The sequence below is a fragment of the Hemitrygon akajei genome, chromosome 12 (genome assembly GCF_048418815.1).
Source record: "Hemitrygon akajei chromosome 12, sHemAka1.3, whole genome shotgun sequence".
In the NCBI taxonomy this organism is placed as follows: Eukaryota; Metazoa; Chordata; class Chondrichthyes; order Myliobatiformes; family Dasyatidae; genus Hemitrygon; species Hemitrygon akajei.
In genome coordinates, this window is record NC_133135.1 from 43,243,053 (window position 1) to 43,260,024 (window position 16,972).

Here is a 16,972-nt window from a genome sequence, read left to right on the forward strand (position 1 = left end):
TTCTAGTCTTGACCTATTCTGCATTTAGAGATGCTCTCCTGCACACCACTGTCGTAACATGTCGTATCTGTGATACTGTCTCCTTCTTGTCAACTTGAACCAGTCTAGCCATTCTCCTCTGATGTCCCTCATTAACAAGGCGCTTTTTTGCCCACAGAACTGCTACTCGCTGGATTTTTTACTTTGTTTTTTTTTGCACTATTCTCCGTAAATGCTAGGGACTGTTTTGCTTGAAAATCCCAGGAGATCAGTAGTTTCTGAGATACTCAAACTACCCCATCTGGCGCCAACTATCATTCTATGGTCAAATTTCTTCCTTATTTCTGATCTTTGGTCTGAACAACAACAGGACCTCCTGACCATGTCTGCATGCTTTTAAGTACTGAGTTGCTGCCACTTGATTTGCTGATTAGATATTTGCTCTAATGAGCAGGTGTATAAGTGTGGCTAATAAAGTGGCCACTGTGTACAAACAAATACAAAATAACATCTTCTGAAAATAATGATAAATACTGTAGTTTGTGCTCTATGGCATTCGAAATTAAATGCAGGAAAATACAGATAATGTATTTTTACTCTTTAGCAGTTAAAGTTACAGCACACACAGCAAATAGAATACTGAATTATACTTCCAAATAAACTGAGTTCAAACCCAGAGTGGCAAGGTACACCTCTGATCACTCTGAGCCATTTTCAGAATGGAAACCATTCAGGTGAAAGCAGTGACTCGCAGGATGTAAAAGAGGAAGAATTGTAAGAGGAGCTGCTTCAAAAGATTTAAGAGTTTGCAATGTTACCTTTAAAGCATTAGTAAAGCAACCAAAATTATATCTTCAACTACACCATCAAAACAGGACAAGAGGGTACAGCTTCAGGGAGGTGAAGAATCAATCTAAGCTAAAGAGTGTTCAGTGTCTGGAGCATTGTACACACACCATGTTAACATATGGAGAACCACAATGGCATTCAAGCCTGACTGACAATATATGCCGTAATTTAAATACCAATACAACACTTCCATCTGCTTTCTTTGGATGCCTGAACTGCCTTCATAATGGATTATGATGCTGGGTAGATCAGGTGATCAGAGAAAGAGGATGCTTTTGTCCTATTACTGTTCATCAGAGCCCGCAAATTTTTACCTCAGCTCCACTCACTTCGGGCAGCAATGTAGCAGCTGAGTGAGCCTAAAATGTTAAAACCTTTCTGGAGAGAGTTGTTTTTCAGCTATTCAGTTTGCCCACTCACACCTTTGATTCCCATCCCAAATTAGGATCTGCCTTAAAGTTACCATTGGATATGCTGGGTAGAGTTATTCTTGGGACACGTTCATGAGGGGTGGTCAAGGGGTTCACCAGAACAATCAATGATAAATATATGAGTTACTAAACATGAGTAATATTTAACGTAAGGATGATGAAAACCTTCGGCATGCACCCTTATTTATTTATTTATTTTTATTTGGACATAGGGCATGGAGTAGCTCTTTCTGGCCCTTTGAGCCATGCTGCCCCAGCAATCCCACAAACATTGTAAGCTGTCCCTAACCTAATCACGGGACAATTTACAATGACCGGTTAATCTACCCTGTACGTCTTTAGACTGTGGGAGGAAACTGGATCACCCGGGGAAAACTCACACATTCCACAGGGAGGACCTACAGAGTCCCCTTACAGAATGGCTCTGCAATGGAGCTCCACACTGCAGAGCACCTCGAGCTGTAATAGCATTACGCAAACTGTTACGCTACTGTGGCGCCAGTCCATAAACTCTTCACACTTATTTCCCCAAGCTCAACATGCTAGTTTATTAATGTAAGCTTTAAAATCTTTGCTTCTTTTTTTGAATTAAAATATTTACAACACTTCAAAAATGCAATATATTTCCAATCTAATTACACCAAGAATCTGTGTAAATTTACATATTTTTAAAATGATCTGTTTAAAATTCTAATATTGAAATAAACTCATTCAATCTGTGATATTCCTCAATTTAAATTTAAATATGTATAAAAATTATATCTTTCAAGATGACAGATAACATCAAACATGTTAGTAAGCGCGTAATAGGCAATTAGTTCATGATTTTACTGTACATCAAACTAGGTCTGGCAATTAGCAATTTAAAGCAGATTGATTAATAAATTGTGACTACTATTGTTACCAATACCTAGGCTCACATAATTATCATTTGTTCAGGCAAGAAGATGGTATAGTTAAAAGAATTTTATGTTGGGAATTCCTGCCCTGCCGAAGGGTTTCGGCCCAAAACGTCAACTGTACTTTCCTCCATAGATGCTGCCTGGCCTGCTGAGTTACTCCAGCATTTTGTGTGTGTTGCTCAGATTTCCAGCATTTGCAGATTTTCTCTTGTTGACGTATATTGGTAAGTACTCTGTTCCCAACTAATATCAGAGTAGATAAGTAGCAGAGTTGTATTGTGCATGAATACCTTGACAATAAAATTGAACCTTTGAACTTTTGTTTTAGCATTACTTAAATTTGTCCAACTTCATTCAAAGCGTAGCACTTCATTTCAAAAACACATGTCTATTGGATAATATTCAATCCTATATATATTTTTTAAATCTCTCAAATAGCACTTCCTACCTTGCAGCTGATGGGCTTCAGACTAGTTTGTGCTTCAACTGACGATATTCTAATCCTAGGTCAAGACTGGCCACTGGGTGAGTCTGACACATACCTGAGGCCTTGTAATAGTTTCAATTTAACCTGTATGGACCTCTCAAGAGCAGCTTGTTAAACTAAGGTGACTGCATTCACTTTTGTACATCTCTATGCAGCATGAGTGTCTTCAATACTAAAGGCTCATCATGAAGGGGTTGGGGGCAGTGGTGGTGGACGGGGGAATGACATGGGATGGAACAAAGCAAGCCTGTCCATCAAATTACTTTCAAACCCTATGACTTCTGCATGAACTAGAGTTCCATTAGGGAAAGATTTTTATCACTATGGAGACTGCATTGTAGACACATTACATAACTATTTACAGCATGTGAAGGCACAATTTACATCATATTGATGGCTGAAGCATCTTAATGAGAATGAGGAGAGTATTCAAAATCAAATTCAGCAACAGAAGCCAATCATTAAAGTACTGCAGAGTAATCAGATGCAATCATCTGGATTCACTGTACACAGAATACCACCCCAGTCTCTGCCATAATTACAGCAGAAGTCATTATTCAGATAATGTAATAAGTTATAAGCCTTTAAATTCTAATTTGATATTTTGATGGTACTTTACCAAAGAAGGTCAAACAAGATCCACAATAACACCCCCACCCAAAGCATTTACTGATTGTTTTATCCACTTTGGTATTTCAGAAATATAAGAATCAACTCACATTAAAATGATAAACATCAAACCGTAATATAATTGGTTATATCGATGGCCCTCCGTTGGTTGGAGTCAATACACAGCCAATATGCAAGCCAGGGCAGTTAGGTATTTTTATTTCATTTATTTTATTTTAGCCATACAACGCAGAGCAGCCCTTCAGCCCCTTGAGCGATGCTACCCCAATAAACCCCAACAAACCCAATTAATCCTAACCTAATAACAGAACAATTTTAATGACCAATTAACCTAACCAGTGTGTCTTTGGACTGTGAGAGGAAACCGGAGTACCTGGGAAAACCTGTGTATTCCACGGAGGATGTACAGAGACTTCTCACAGAACGCCAGTGGAAGTGAATTCCAAATGCCAGAACGCTACAAGCTGTAATAGCATTGCACTAACCACTATGTTACCATGGTGCCCACAGCAACATGGAGAGCAAGCTGTTGCCCATGCAGCGGGCTCTCCCTCTCCAACAGCTGATGAATCCAAAGGAATGGCAGAGACCAATAACAGTTCAGCATTAGCGGCATCACAGGAGTTGCCAGTCAGCATTGAACTCATTGTAGGACTGCCTTAGAGACGACAGCTCCAGATTTTTCCTCAGGGTTTACTCCTTAAGGCTGTAATAGATGGGGGGGGGGTGGTTTAGTGGGGTTAACTTCCCTCTACCAACGGTGTGCATCTCAAATAGCCTCTGACGACCAAGTCCAGCTCCTGGCTTCTGCGTGCGGCTTAACTATTAAGCTTGGTGGAACTGTTTCTACTGACAAGAGAAGAGGCAAAGGCAGACTACTGGTGCCTTAAAACCAGTCACTTTGGGCAGATGGGACTTGTCAGCCATGGTTGCCAGTTCATCCAGGAGAATGAAAACTCTGAACTCAAATCTTCACTGCCTTGCAGCTCTACCCATTCAAATGGTTATAATGTTGATAATAAAAGCTAGTTTTCAAATGGCTCTACTTCCTCTGGCTCCAATAGAAATGGCAATAGGTCGAAATGAAAAAAAAGGAATAAAAAGCAAGTGACAATTAAAACTGAGAAACTTAAAATTCTTGACAATGATCTAGTCTGCTGAAGCTCTCTGGGCTTCAGAACATCTGAGCAAATGCTATTCACTGATCCCAGCAAAACATCCTGCAGGTCCTAATTAACATCAGTGGACATTGTAATGGTCAAATTGCTTCCTACTGACAGCCACTGTTCCTATTCAATAACAATCTTCACAGATGAGCAGGAAGTCTATGCTAAGCAAACAGATTTTGGAAAAATGCTAATTAAGAGTACTTCTCATAGCTCCTGTCTACTGGGACATACAAATTAACTTTTACCTGTGATTCGGAGATATTGACTCTGTAATATCCTAAAAAGTATTTTTGAACCAAATAAGACAGTTTTGGAATGGAATTTAAGAAGGCTTGGAGAATTAACCACTTCTAATGTAACAGATTGCAGTGGAAATGTAGTCAACAAGTGGATGTGGATACAATAATCCTGAGACACATAAATGAACAATTGTGGGAAAAGCGAGAAAGGCAAACTTCAGTGTTAGCAGAATGTTTCACCTGAAAGACCACAGGGTTGGAGGGATGGAGTAAGGGAGAAAGGGAGGGGGGAAAAGATCTAAAAAAAGCAAAATCCACATTAATATACTGACAAGGGAATTCTGGAAACTTAAAAAATTATGTGACCAAATGAGACCAGGTGAGAGGGAAGGTAGGTGGATAGAATTGAATTGACTTTATTACTTACATCCCTACATTACATAAAACAAAATTTTACATTACATCTCCATCTAAATGCACAATGTACAATTTATAGTAATTTGTAATAAATACTATGTACAACAATTGGTCTTGGTTTTTTATGCTGCGATACCGTTTCCTGCTTGATAGCAGCTGGAACATTTTGTGGTTGGGGTGACTGGGGTCCCCAATGATCCTTCAGACCCTTTTTACACATCTGTCTTTGTAAATGTCCTGAATAGAGGGAAGTTCACAACTACAGATGTGCTGGGCTGTTTGCACCACTCTCTGCAGAGTCCTGCGATTGAGGGAAGTACAGTTCCCATATCAGGCAGTGATGCAGCCAGTCAGGATACTCTCAATTGTGCTCCTGCAGAAAGTTCTTAGGATTTGGGGACCCATACCAAACTTCTTCAACTGTCTGAGGAGAAAGAGGTGCTGTTGTGTCTTTTTCACCATACAGCTGGTGTGTACAGACCACATGAGTTCCTCGGTGATATTTATGCCGAGGGACATAAAGCTGTTCACCCTCTCAACCCCAGATCCACTGATATCAATAGGGGTTAGCCTGTCTCCATTCCTCCTGTAGTCCACAACCAGCTCCTTTGTTTTTGTGACATTGAGGGAGAGGTTGTTTTCTTGACACCACTGTGTCAGGGTGATGACTTCTTCTCTGTAGGCTGCCTCGTTATTATTTGAGATTGGACCAATCCATGTAGTATCATCAGCAAATTTGATTGGCAGATTGGAGCTGTGGCTGGCGACACAGTCATGTAGATACAGAGAGTAAAGGAGGGGGCTCAGTACACAGGAAAGGAGAATGAAAGGGAATGATGTGAGAAGCTAGAAATCTGATAGAGGAGTACAGTAGACCATGAAATACAGGGAAAAAGTGAAGAACCAGAGGAGGGAATGGGCAGTTCATGAGGGTGGGAGAGGAGAAGAGAGGCACTGAGAGGGGCAAAGGGGGGGGGGGGGGGTCAGTGGTTGGAATCAAGTAAAATAGAGGGGAGTGGTTACCAGAAGTTAGAAAAATCAATGTTCATGCCATCAGGTTGGAGTTTGCCAAGACATAATATGAGATGTTCCTCCTCCAACCAGCATCTGGCCTCAATATGGCAGTAGAGAAAGCCATGGTCAAACATATCAATGCGAGAGTGGGATGTTGAATTGAAATGGGTGGCCACCTGATCCTAGTGTTGCAGCGGAAAGAACAGACAGGTGCAGGTAGGTCCTCCTACCTGCAGATTAACAAGCTTGATGTGCCTCCATAAGGAACGTGTTAAACTTGGTATATGCTCAAATGTGTAAACCAAAATTGAATTTTGTATGGCAATATGGCGTCAGCTTGGAATGTTGTGATAGTCTGGAAGTGTGCATGAAAGCACATCCTTGAGATTAGATACTGATGAAGGATGTTTTCTTCCCCACAGACCTGTTGTCTCTGTAGTTATGTGCGCAGGCCAAAGAAGAGGGTATAGGCTGGTACTTCTAAGGGATGGAAAAGTACTGGGGTACAATATATGTTTAAATTTTTTTGTTAAAATTTCTTTATGCAAGTGGGAATCTTCTCTTAGGCTGGGTGACTACTATTGGAGATTGAGACAGAGACATCAAGACTGAGAGAGCAAGGGGGAGCGAGACAGCCTGGAAAAGCTGTAGATGATTTGCAGATCCCCCTGCTGCACAGTGTATGGAATGGTTCACTGATTGGTTGAGAAGTAATATTTTGTCTCTTTTACCTACTTTATTAATTACTTTTCTTTTTCATCACTATTTTATTCTTTATTTAACTCTAATAAAGTAATTTCTTATCATCTTTAACACATGTTCAGTGCCTCATTTGTTTGCGGAAACTTCTTGCTGCTGAATCAGAAAAGAACAAGGAACAAATTTTAAAACATATTTGTTGCAGTCTTTTTTCTCAGTTCAGACAAAGTGTCTCCAAACTGACCATTTACTCTGTTTCTCTTCCCATGAATGAAGGCTGACCTCCAAGTAATTTCCAGCATTGTCTCTTCAAGATTTCCAGCATCTGCAATCTTTTTCTGGTTTTCACTGTAACCTTTACTACTGAATGTTTGATAACCTGAGGATAGCAAGAGATCCAACAAACTCACTCAAGATTGGATAATGAATGAAAGGGTTTTTTTTTAAATGATGCATGGAGAGATAAAGATCAAACCTCTGTAAGAGCTTTGTTTAGATTCAAATAGAGGTTGGGTGGGACTACAATGAGAAGTACAATGAGTTAAGGGTGAAAGGTGAAAAGTTTAAGGGAAAAATGAGGGGAAACTTCTTCACTCAGAGGGCCAAGAGAGTGTGGAGTGAGCTGCCAACGCAAGTGGTTCATGGAAGCTCGATTTCACTGTTTAAATGAAGTTTGGACAGGTACATGGATGGTTGGGGTATGGAGGGGCATGGTCCCAGCACAGGTCAATGGGAGTAGGCAGTTTAAATGGTTTCAGCATTTCAGTACAGATAGATGGGTTGAAGGGCCTATTTCTGTGCTGGTACTTCCCTATTATTCCAGAGCCACCATAAATGATCTAGATTAGTGTTGGCTGTCAATTGCCAGAAACAATTCTTTGTGTATTTTGCCAAAATGTAGAATTAAAATGAATATTCTAAAACTATAATAAATGAAGTTAATTGCCAATCAATATGCACACTTCTAGTTTTTTTGAACCTGTTATTAAAAAAAAATCATTTACTGCCAGTCTTCTTTAATGTATAGCTACATCAGTACAACCTACTTAATGCAGTCTTGTGATAGATCCACAAACACCACCATCAGTTATTCTGCTGGTGGAGTCGATGTTCAATAGCTTTAAGTGCTAAGAGATCACTAGAAACATTCAGCAGGCTGGGTAGCATCTGTGGAAAGAAAAGCAGAGTCAATGCTTCCAGTTGAAAATATTTTCTGCTTTTATTTCAGATTTCCAGCACTTTCGGCTTTTTGATTTTCCATCTTTGGTGGAAGTTCTGTCTAGTCTCTAGTCTATCCTTTCTGCACAGATCACTTCCTAGCATCATTTAAGTACAATGTTCATATACCACTTAAACAGGTTGTTTTATTTAATTTTATTATGGCAATTACATTCAAATAAAAATAAACCACCTGAAATAGGCCAGGATTTTATGAAATTGTTCAATGGTTTTATGTTAAATGGTCTTTATTTATGTATATGTTTCTTTGTAACTGAAAACTGCAGACAGGTAAATAAGAAAGTAAGAAACAAGATGGTGTGCTTTTGAATGTTCTATTCAGAACGCAATGCACCTTAGACAAGAAAATAATTATTAATAACATTCAGCATGATAAATGAGATGCTCTTAAGTCTGAGGTTTACTGTGAGTCACCTTGAGTTGTATATATATTACTTAACCACTCACAGCCACCAGACGCACAGTGTGAATTCTTTCAGTAGCCGGATACAAGGTAATTAGTGTGGAGACTGGCAATGCAGTCTACAGAGATCAAAGTACCCAGGGAATTAAATGTTCCTTGATATTTTTTCTCTTGAAAGTATCCTTAGGGATACTTTTCTTCAAGTACTCCATAGCTCCAGTGACAGTACCCAGATTTATAATCAAGTGTGAACTTGATAATTTACTTCATTTGTTAAAAGCACCTCTAACTGGGATAGTTTTATTACACAATCATTTTCGTTGGGTGGACCGACTTTAAGTCACCCATAAGTACTCTGTAAAATTAGTTTCCAGGCTCTTTAATATATTTTCTGCTTCTTTTTTGTGCCTGTCAGCTATTATTCCAGCAGGATTGTGAACTAGTGCTAATGAGGTGAAAATGACAGAAAATGTGATTTATGTCAATGCTACATCATCTCTGTCTCATTTCCATCTGTCCGTTCAGAACTTGGTTGGCATTTTGCCCAGCTGTGAGAGATGGTAGCAGGAAACAAGACAGATAGATTCTCAACTGCTATGGTCACACTAAAACAACAATCCTCCGCTTCCTCCTCCATTTCCGGGACCCCTTCCCCACCTTAGCAACCCGATTTGGACAATGTGAAGCTAGAGGAAGAAATTCCATTTTCATTAGATCTTCTGTTCAACATCCCTGTTTTTGTTTAGTCCAAAGGATATTTTTCCCACATTAAGATAAACAGAATCTCCAATTCCACTTTATAGAATTTTTTCAGAGAGCTTTGAGCCTTTTGGATAAGCATGTTTGTTGTATTTGGCTTGATGTAGATTTCAAGTACCCATCCTCATTCTTCTGTCTAATTTTCACAGCAATTAGAAAAGTCAAGAGCCTTGTGCTAATGTACAGTATCAAACTGCAGTCAAGCTTTGCTTCCCAAAGAAAACCTTGTGAATTATATTTATGAAGGAATACACAAATGGGAATATTTTCTTCTGGTGTGAATTCCAAGCACAAATCTATGATATTAACATGTAATTGGAGGGATTCTTGTAGACTTAATTCTGTCCTGAAAAGGAAATATTTATTAAATAAGCAGCTTAAGCTACTTAAAGACAGCTTTCATTACAAAGTCTAAAGGATGAACAGATCTGAGAAATACAAAATAGTCTGACAATTGCTCCAGAGCAGGGCAACACACAGATTTACAAATTATTCTCAACATAATATCACATAGTGGTTAATTTACAGGATTAGCAGCCAAAGTACTGGACCATTAACTCTGAAACATTAATTCAAATCCCACTAAGGTAGTTGAAGAAGTTAAGTTCAGGTAATTAAACAAATCAGAATTTTACATTGCTGTAAAGAAAACAGTTGGTTTACTAATGTCTTTGAAGCGTACTTCCCATTCTTAGCAGGCTCCTGGACCACAATGTAATTGACCCTTAACTCCTGCTCCTAGGGTAAGGGTAGGGTATGCCTAGAAATTCAAAGGATGGAATAAAGATATGCAGGAAGGTAGGCCATGGTCAAAAATATATTGGACAGAAAAGCAAGGACAAAGACTAGGTATTTTTTCCAAGGACAGAGGTCAATGGTTTAATTTCAAGGACAGATTGCATGAACTGGCTTTTATTCCCATGAAGGACAGTCCAACTAAAGTGCTTAAAGCACTAAATGGTTTCAGTGCTTTTAATCTATTTCCTCTGATGCCAGAATCCAGAACAGAGATGCTTAATCTTGAATGTTAGAGCCAGACCTTCTAGAAGTGAAATCAGAAAGGGCTAAGTATGGGAAACCTGAAATCTTTTCATCCAAAGTATTGGGGATTTCCTTCTGAAATTTCTATTCAATTCCAATTCCCCACAACCCTCAGTCCCTGATTGTTCAGATATTTGCTGTAGATACAGTACTTCCTTAAATACTTCCAATGAAACAGACCCTTAAAATTCACAAAATCAGGCAGCTTCTGTGAAAAAATGTTTCCTAAATTCCCTTACATGGCCTACTCTATTATCCATAACATTTCACTACAAATGTTTCCCAAAATTCCTTTCAAAAGGATACACATTTAAACTGGATTTTTCCCATTTCCATAAATGTGTGATTACACATCAGGATCTCATTCATTTAAGGAAAAACATCAATTTTAGTACAAACGTTTGTATTTTATTCCTTGATATGACATCACTTTTAACTGACTTGTATCAGCTCTTGCTATTTGTTGCATTAATGTGATCCTGTAAGAATAAACAAGACTACAATGACTATCACCAGTAGACATGTGTCCCTATGTACTTTTCACTCTAGTTAGTGACAATGGTCCTGCTTGCTGCAGACAAAAAAATTACAAGAGAAGTACTAAGAAATCCTAAAAATGTTACGTAACTACTATAAATCACACCTTCATGTGGATATGTGACAAAACCATGATTGCATCTGATAGGCCATATTGCCTCCTTCTGTCGTAAAAATAAACAAATCTTCCCTGACTCTGTGGAGTAATCAAGCTTGCTCCAAAAACGTATGCTGCCCCTGAATCTTTATATCAAGACGCCAACAAAGCTCTGATATTTTTCATTGTCTGGAATGAATTGTGCACAGAGAGATGGCTTTGGCTCTCCTGTCCACAGTTCCCTACTGGTCTCAGTTGCCCGCATTTACCCCATAACCCTCCAAGGTCTTCCGCTCTGTGTACCTATCGAAATATCTCTGAAATGTCGTAACTGTACGCACCTACACTCTAGATGCTCATTCCAGAAACTCTCTAAACACTGTGTAGTTAACTTCCCTCTCAGGTCTTGTTTGACTCTCTCCTCTCTTTTCCTGTGCTTGCGTCCTCTCATTTTGGACTCCCCAGCCCTGGGGAAAAGGCTATGACTGTCCACTTTATCTATACTGTTCATGATTTTATAAACTTCTGTGAGTTCACCTCTCATTCTCTTATGTGCCAAGGAATAAAGATCTATGGTAGCCAGGCTCTCTTTAGTTCAGGAGTTCTAGTCCTTGTAAATGTCTTCTGCTCCAGCTTGACAATGTCTTTCCTGTAACAGGGTCACCAAAGCTGTAGACAATGCTCCAAGTGTGGCCTCACTAACAAATTAAGTATCTGCAACATAATGTCCCTACTCCTAAACTCGATGCCTTGACTGATGAAGGCCAGCATACTAAATACCTTTTTCTCACTCTCTGCTTCCATGGCTCCATTCCCTCGTACTCACTCTGCTCCACAACACTCATCAGTACTCTACCATTCACTGTATAGTTCCTATCCTGGTTTGACGGTCCAAAATATATCTCCCTGTTCTTATCCAAGTTGAAATCCATTTGCCATTCAAGGGTTTCAAAGGTACATTTAATGTCAGAGAAATATATACAATATACACCCTGAAATGCTTTTTCCTCGCAACCATCCACAAAAACAAATGAGTGCCCCAAAGAATGAATGACAGTTAAATGTTAGAACCACAAAGTCCCCCCCCCCAGCTTCCCTCCCTCCCGCACATAAGCGGCAGCAAGCAACAAACCCCCCTCCCCCACCAGCAAAAAAAGCATCAGTGCCCGCCACTGAGCACTCAAGCATGACAAGACAACAGCAAAGACACAGACTTGCAGTACTCCAAAGACTTCGCATTTCACCTGGTATTCAACATACCTCAGGCTCTCTCCCTCTCTCTCTTTCTCTCTCCCCCAATAAGGGAGAAAGAGATGTCTCCGTTTCATTCTTCAGCCGTCTCGTTAACTGATTAAGATCTCTTTGTAATTCATTACAAACTCTTTCAACAGTCTTCATTTCAAAAAAGTATATTGATTATTTTCCAAAATTAAAACCTTGTATTAGCATCTTAGATTATCTCATTTGCATTTTAACTATATTTGACTCTGCAACTTTTATTTAAGGCACTCTGGGAATAGGTCTAAGTTATCATTTTTGAGTCACGGTGAGCATTAAATCAACAGAACTGCAAATCATGCTGCTGGCCTATAGTGGCCTATAGCAGCCTCTAAAATCCAGTAGCTCCTTGGCCTAGCACTTCCCTCATCCTTACCTCCAATAACCTGCCAGACATTGGCTCAGTTGTTGGGGGGGGGGGGGGTATGAAAACACATTTGAAGCAACACAAGGGATGAATTAGAAAGAGATACCAATCTAGTTAGATACTAAGCAGGACTACTTGAACACTAAGATTAAAAGCAGTTGATTACAGATAGAACCCAAGTTCTCCAAAGCCAGCAAATTAGAGTTAATTGCATATTACTATAATATTGAAGTGGATGGCCAGTGGAAGAGGAGGGTGCATGAATATAGTCACAGAGAAAAATATGCCAAGTCAAATTGAAGGGGTATTTCATCACCATAATTTGGACACTATAAAAACAATATACTTCATTTCCATTACGTTATTTTTTCTTAATTCCAGCCATTAGAAAAAGCGCATTTATTGATGTCAGGCTGTCCAAACACAAAAGCTCAAGAGTTGATACATGTCAAAGTTAAAAGATGTATGATTGAGAACTATCTCTTACAAATAAATAAATACAATAGATAGATAGATAGATAGATAGATACTTTATTCATCCCCATGGGGAAATTCAACTTTTTTCCAATGTCCCATACACTTGTAGCAAAACTAATTACATACAATACTTAACTCAGTAAAAAATATGATATGCATCTAAATCACCATCTCAAAAAGCATTAATAATAGCTTTTAAAAAGGACAGAATCACCCTACATGTGACCATTAACTGCATAAGAGCACTAATGTTCAATAATTTCCTGAGTAGTAACTTAAAATTCAGTGCTAGATTTAATCATGTAAATTGCCTCATAACCACAGATCATGAATCACTTGAACTTTGTTAATGAATACTTTATTTCCATTGGCAGGAAAAGCAAAATAAAATTAGAGTATAAAATCATATGTTAATGATATAGTTTATAAAACTGTAAAGAAATGGAGTTCAAAAGCTGGAGTCAGCAAATTACAGTACCCACTTCAAATTGTCAATAATAATATCTGAGTTAACAGACTGTACAAACAAATATGTGTGTTTTAAGTATTAACAGCAGAAAAGATGTATGCTACCACAAACTGTAAACTCATGGCCTCCATCTCCTTCACTCCACTTTTGCAATCAAATCTAGGGGTCAACCTTGGTTCAATGGGGGCTGCGGCAGAACATGCCACAGCCAAGCTGTAGTGCAAAAGCAGCATGTTTGAGACAGAGGCAAATGATACTGCATCGGTAGTGTAGTGCTTAGCACATCACTTTACAATTCCAGCGACCAGAGTTCATTTCATGCTGCTGTCTGTAAGGAGTTTGTACGCTCTCCCCGTGACTGTGTGGGTCCCACAGTCCAGAGGCGTACCAATAGTAGGTTGCCTAGTCAATGTAGATTATCCTGTAACTAGGCTAGGGTTAAATCAGGGATTGCTGGGCACTGCAGTTCAAAGGGTCTGAAGGGCCTGTTCCGTGCTGTATCTCAATAAATAAATAGATAGATAATCAAAAGGATCCTGTCAAAGCTCCGCAGTCATGTTCATCCAGAAGTGGTGGGCAGCTGAAGGGTCCCAGGAGGAACTTCAAGAATATCCAAGACACATTATCAGCAGGGCCCTGGAGTATGAGTACTAAAGAACCTACCAAAGCATTTGCAGCCAAAAGTGATCAAGGCTTCTTTCAGAGATCACCCACTACCACAGGAGCTGGTCTCCAGTTAATTATAATCACTCCATTCAATACCAGCATATAGGAGGGAGATTGAAAATTTGGCTGAGTGGCGCCATAGCAACAACCTTTCACTCGATGTCAGCAAGACCCAGGAGCTGATTATTAACTTCAGGAGGAGGAAACCAGAGGTCCATGAGCCAGTCCTCATCGGAGGATCAAACGTGGAGAGGGTCAGCAACTTTAAATTCCTTGTGTTATTATTTCAGAAGACCTGTCCAGGGTATTTGCAATTACAAAGAAAGCACAGCAGTGGCTCTACTTCCATAGGAGTTTGTGGAGATTCAGCATGACTTCTATAGATGTGTAGTGGAGAGTATATTGACTGGCTACATCACAGCCTGGTGTGGAAACACCAAAGCCTTTGAGCAGAAACTCCTACAAAAAGTAGTGGATATGGCCCAGTCCATCACGGGTAAAGCCCTCCCAGCCATTGAACATATCTACATGAAATGCTGTCGCAGAAAAGCAGCATCCATCATCAGGGACCCCCCAACACCCAGAACGTGCTCTTTTCTCACTGTCACCATCAGGGAGAAAGTGCAGGAACCTCAGGCATCGCACCTGGAACAGTTACTACCTCTCAACCCGTCAGGCTCAACCAAAGGGGATTCAATTTCATTCAATTTCACTGGCCCCATCATCGAAATGTTCCCACAACAATGGACTCACTTTCAAGCTGGTGTGATCTTTCATTGATTCTATTATGGCTATTATTTTATTATGGATTTATTGAGTACGTTCATAAGAAAATGAATTTTAGGGTGACATATAGTTTATTTTGAACTTTGAACATTGATCTAGAAATAGCTGAGGTCATTGGATACAGCAAAGTACTACGAGACTAGTCAACACCCCAGTTGGAGCACTGAAGACTACATTCCACAATCACTCACAAATACAGCCAAATTCCAGTATTGTTACAATGTTACCACAACCTATGGACTCGCTTTCAAGGACTCTTCATTTCATGTTCTTGATATTTATTGTTTACTTATTTATTATTGTTATTTCTTTTTGTTTGTATTTTTGCAGTCTGTTGGCTTTTGCACACCAGTTGAACACTGAAGTTGTTGCAGTCTTTTACTGATTCTGTTATGGCTATTATTTTATAGATTTATAGAGTATGTCACTAAGGAAATAAATCTCTGGTTGTCTATGGTACTTTGGTAATAAATTTACTTTGAACTTTACTTTGAACAATGACATATACCTGAAAATGTTGAAAATTGCCAAGGGATGTCCTGTTCTAAAAAGTAGGACATTTGCAGTCTGGCTAATTGCCTCCTAATCAGTCTATTCTTAGTCATCACCGTCAAGAAGCACTCTCTAACCTGCTCTACAATGCACAAACTGAGTTTTTCCGGGATCACTTGTCTCCAGGTCTCATCACAAGCTGAGTCCAAACGTGGATCCAAGTGGTGCTGAATTCCAGAGGTGAAGTGAGATGGACTGCCCCTGACATTCAGGCAGCATTTGACTAAGTGTGGCACTGAAGAGATTCGGTAAAACTGAAATAAATTGGTAAGCAAATAAAACTGTGGTTGAAAACATAACTTGCCCAAAGGAAGATGATTCAAGATTGCTTATTGTCATTCTTCAGAACACAAGTGTAAAGGAGAACAAAATGATTGTTACTCTGGATCCAATGCAACATAAAAAAACACAATAAGCATAAAACATAATAAATATAAAAACAATCCTATGAAACACAATGTATATATGTAGACTAATTGTATGTACATGAAGTGTCTCTAGGTAAGATCCTCTCCTCACTCCTCTGAACATAAGGTTACTCTGACAGAAAATGATAAAGTTGTGGTGGTTGGAGGTCAATAACCAACCTCCAGGATAAGTCTTCTGTTCTGTCCTTTAAAAGGCTCCTTTTATTCTATAGTGTCAGTCCACTGTAGCAGTTCCAACATTTTACCAACCCCAACAGGCTACTTTTCTGCTTGAGTAATAAGACCAGATTCAGAAAGATGGGAACAGGGGTCCTGGGCAGAAAGAAGAATTCATTATTGAGTTAATCACATTTCATTTCTAATGTGGTATTTGAATGGAATTTAGTTTTTCCATGAATAAGTAACAGAGGTAACTCTGGAATATACATGGGATTCTTCACCTGCTGTTACTTTTCCATTTCCTCGTTCCCAAAGTTATGGTGAAAAATCAAGAGAATTCCCATGGAAATTCCATTCCATAATGCTCATCATTGTCAAAGTTTCAGATCATAGGGCCATGTTTTCTTGGATTAGGCATTTACCTGAAATAACTGCTGAGGTTTCAGAATATTTTTCACGCATCATTATTGGGTTATGAGTTAACTCAAATATTGTGGTGGACAACTTGTGTACCACCTAAACCAGTGTCATTAAAGGACTGAGAAGTATACCCTTGAATGAGAGGGAATTCTGAGGGGGAGGGTCAGAATGTTATTTAGAGAAAGTGGATTTAGTGCTAAATCAGGTATGGAAAAAGAAGTCAAGGAAGTCTCCAGCACCTCACCTGCAGCTTTTAACAAATCTTTTCCCAAAGACCTGGAAATTTTCTCTCACAAATCGCAACCAGTTCCCTTTTAAAGGTGTCAGAATCAAGTTGATTATCACTGTGATATGTCATGAAATTTGGTGTTTTGCCATAGCAGTACAATGCAAGACATAAACAATTACTATAGGTTTCAAAGTAAGTAAATACTGTAGTGCAACAGGTAGTGACTTCCAGGGTAATTACACATCTTAT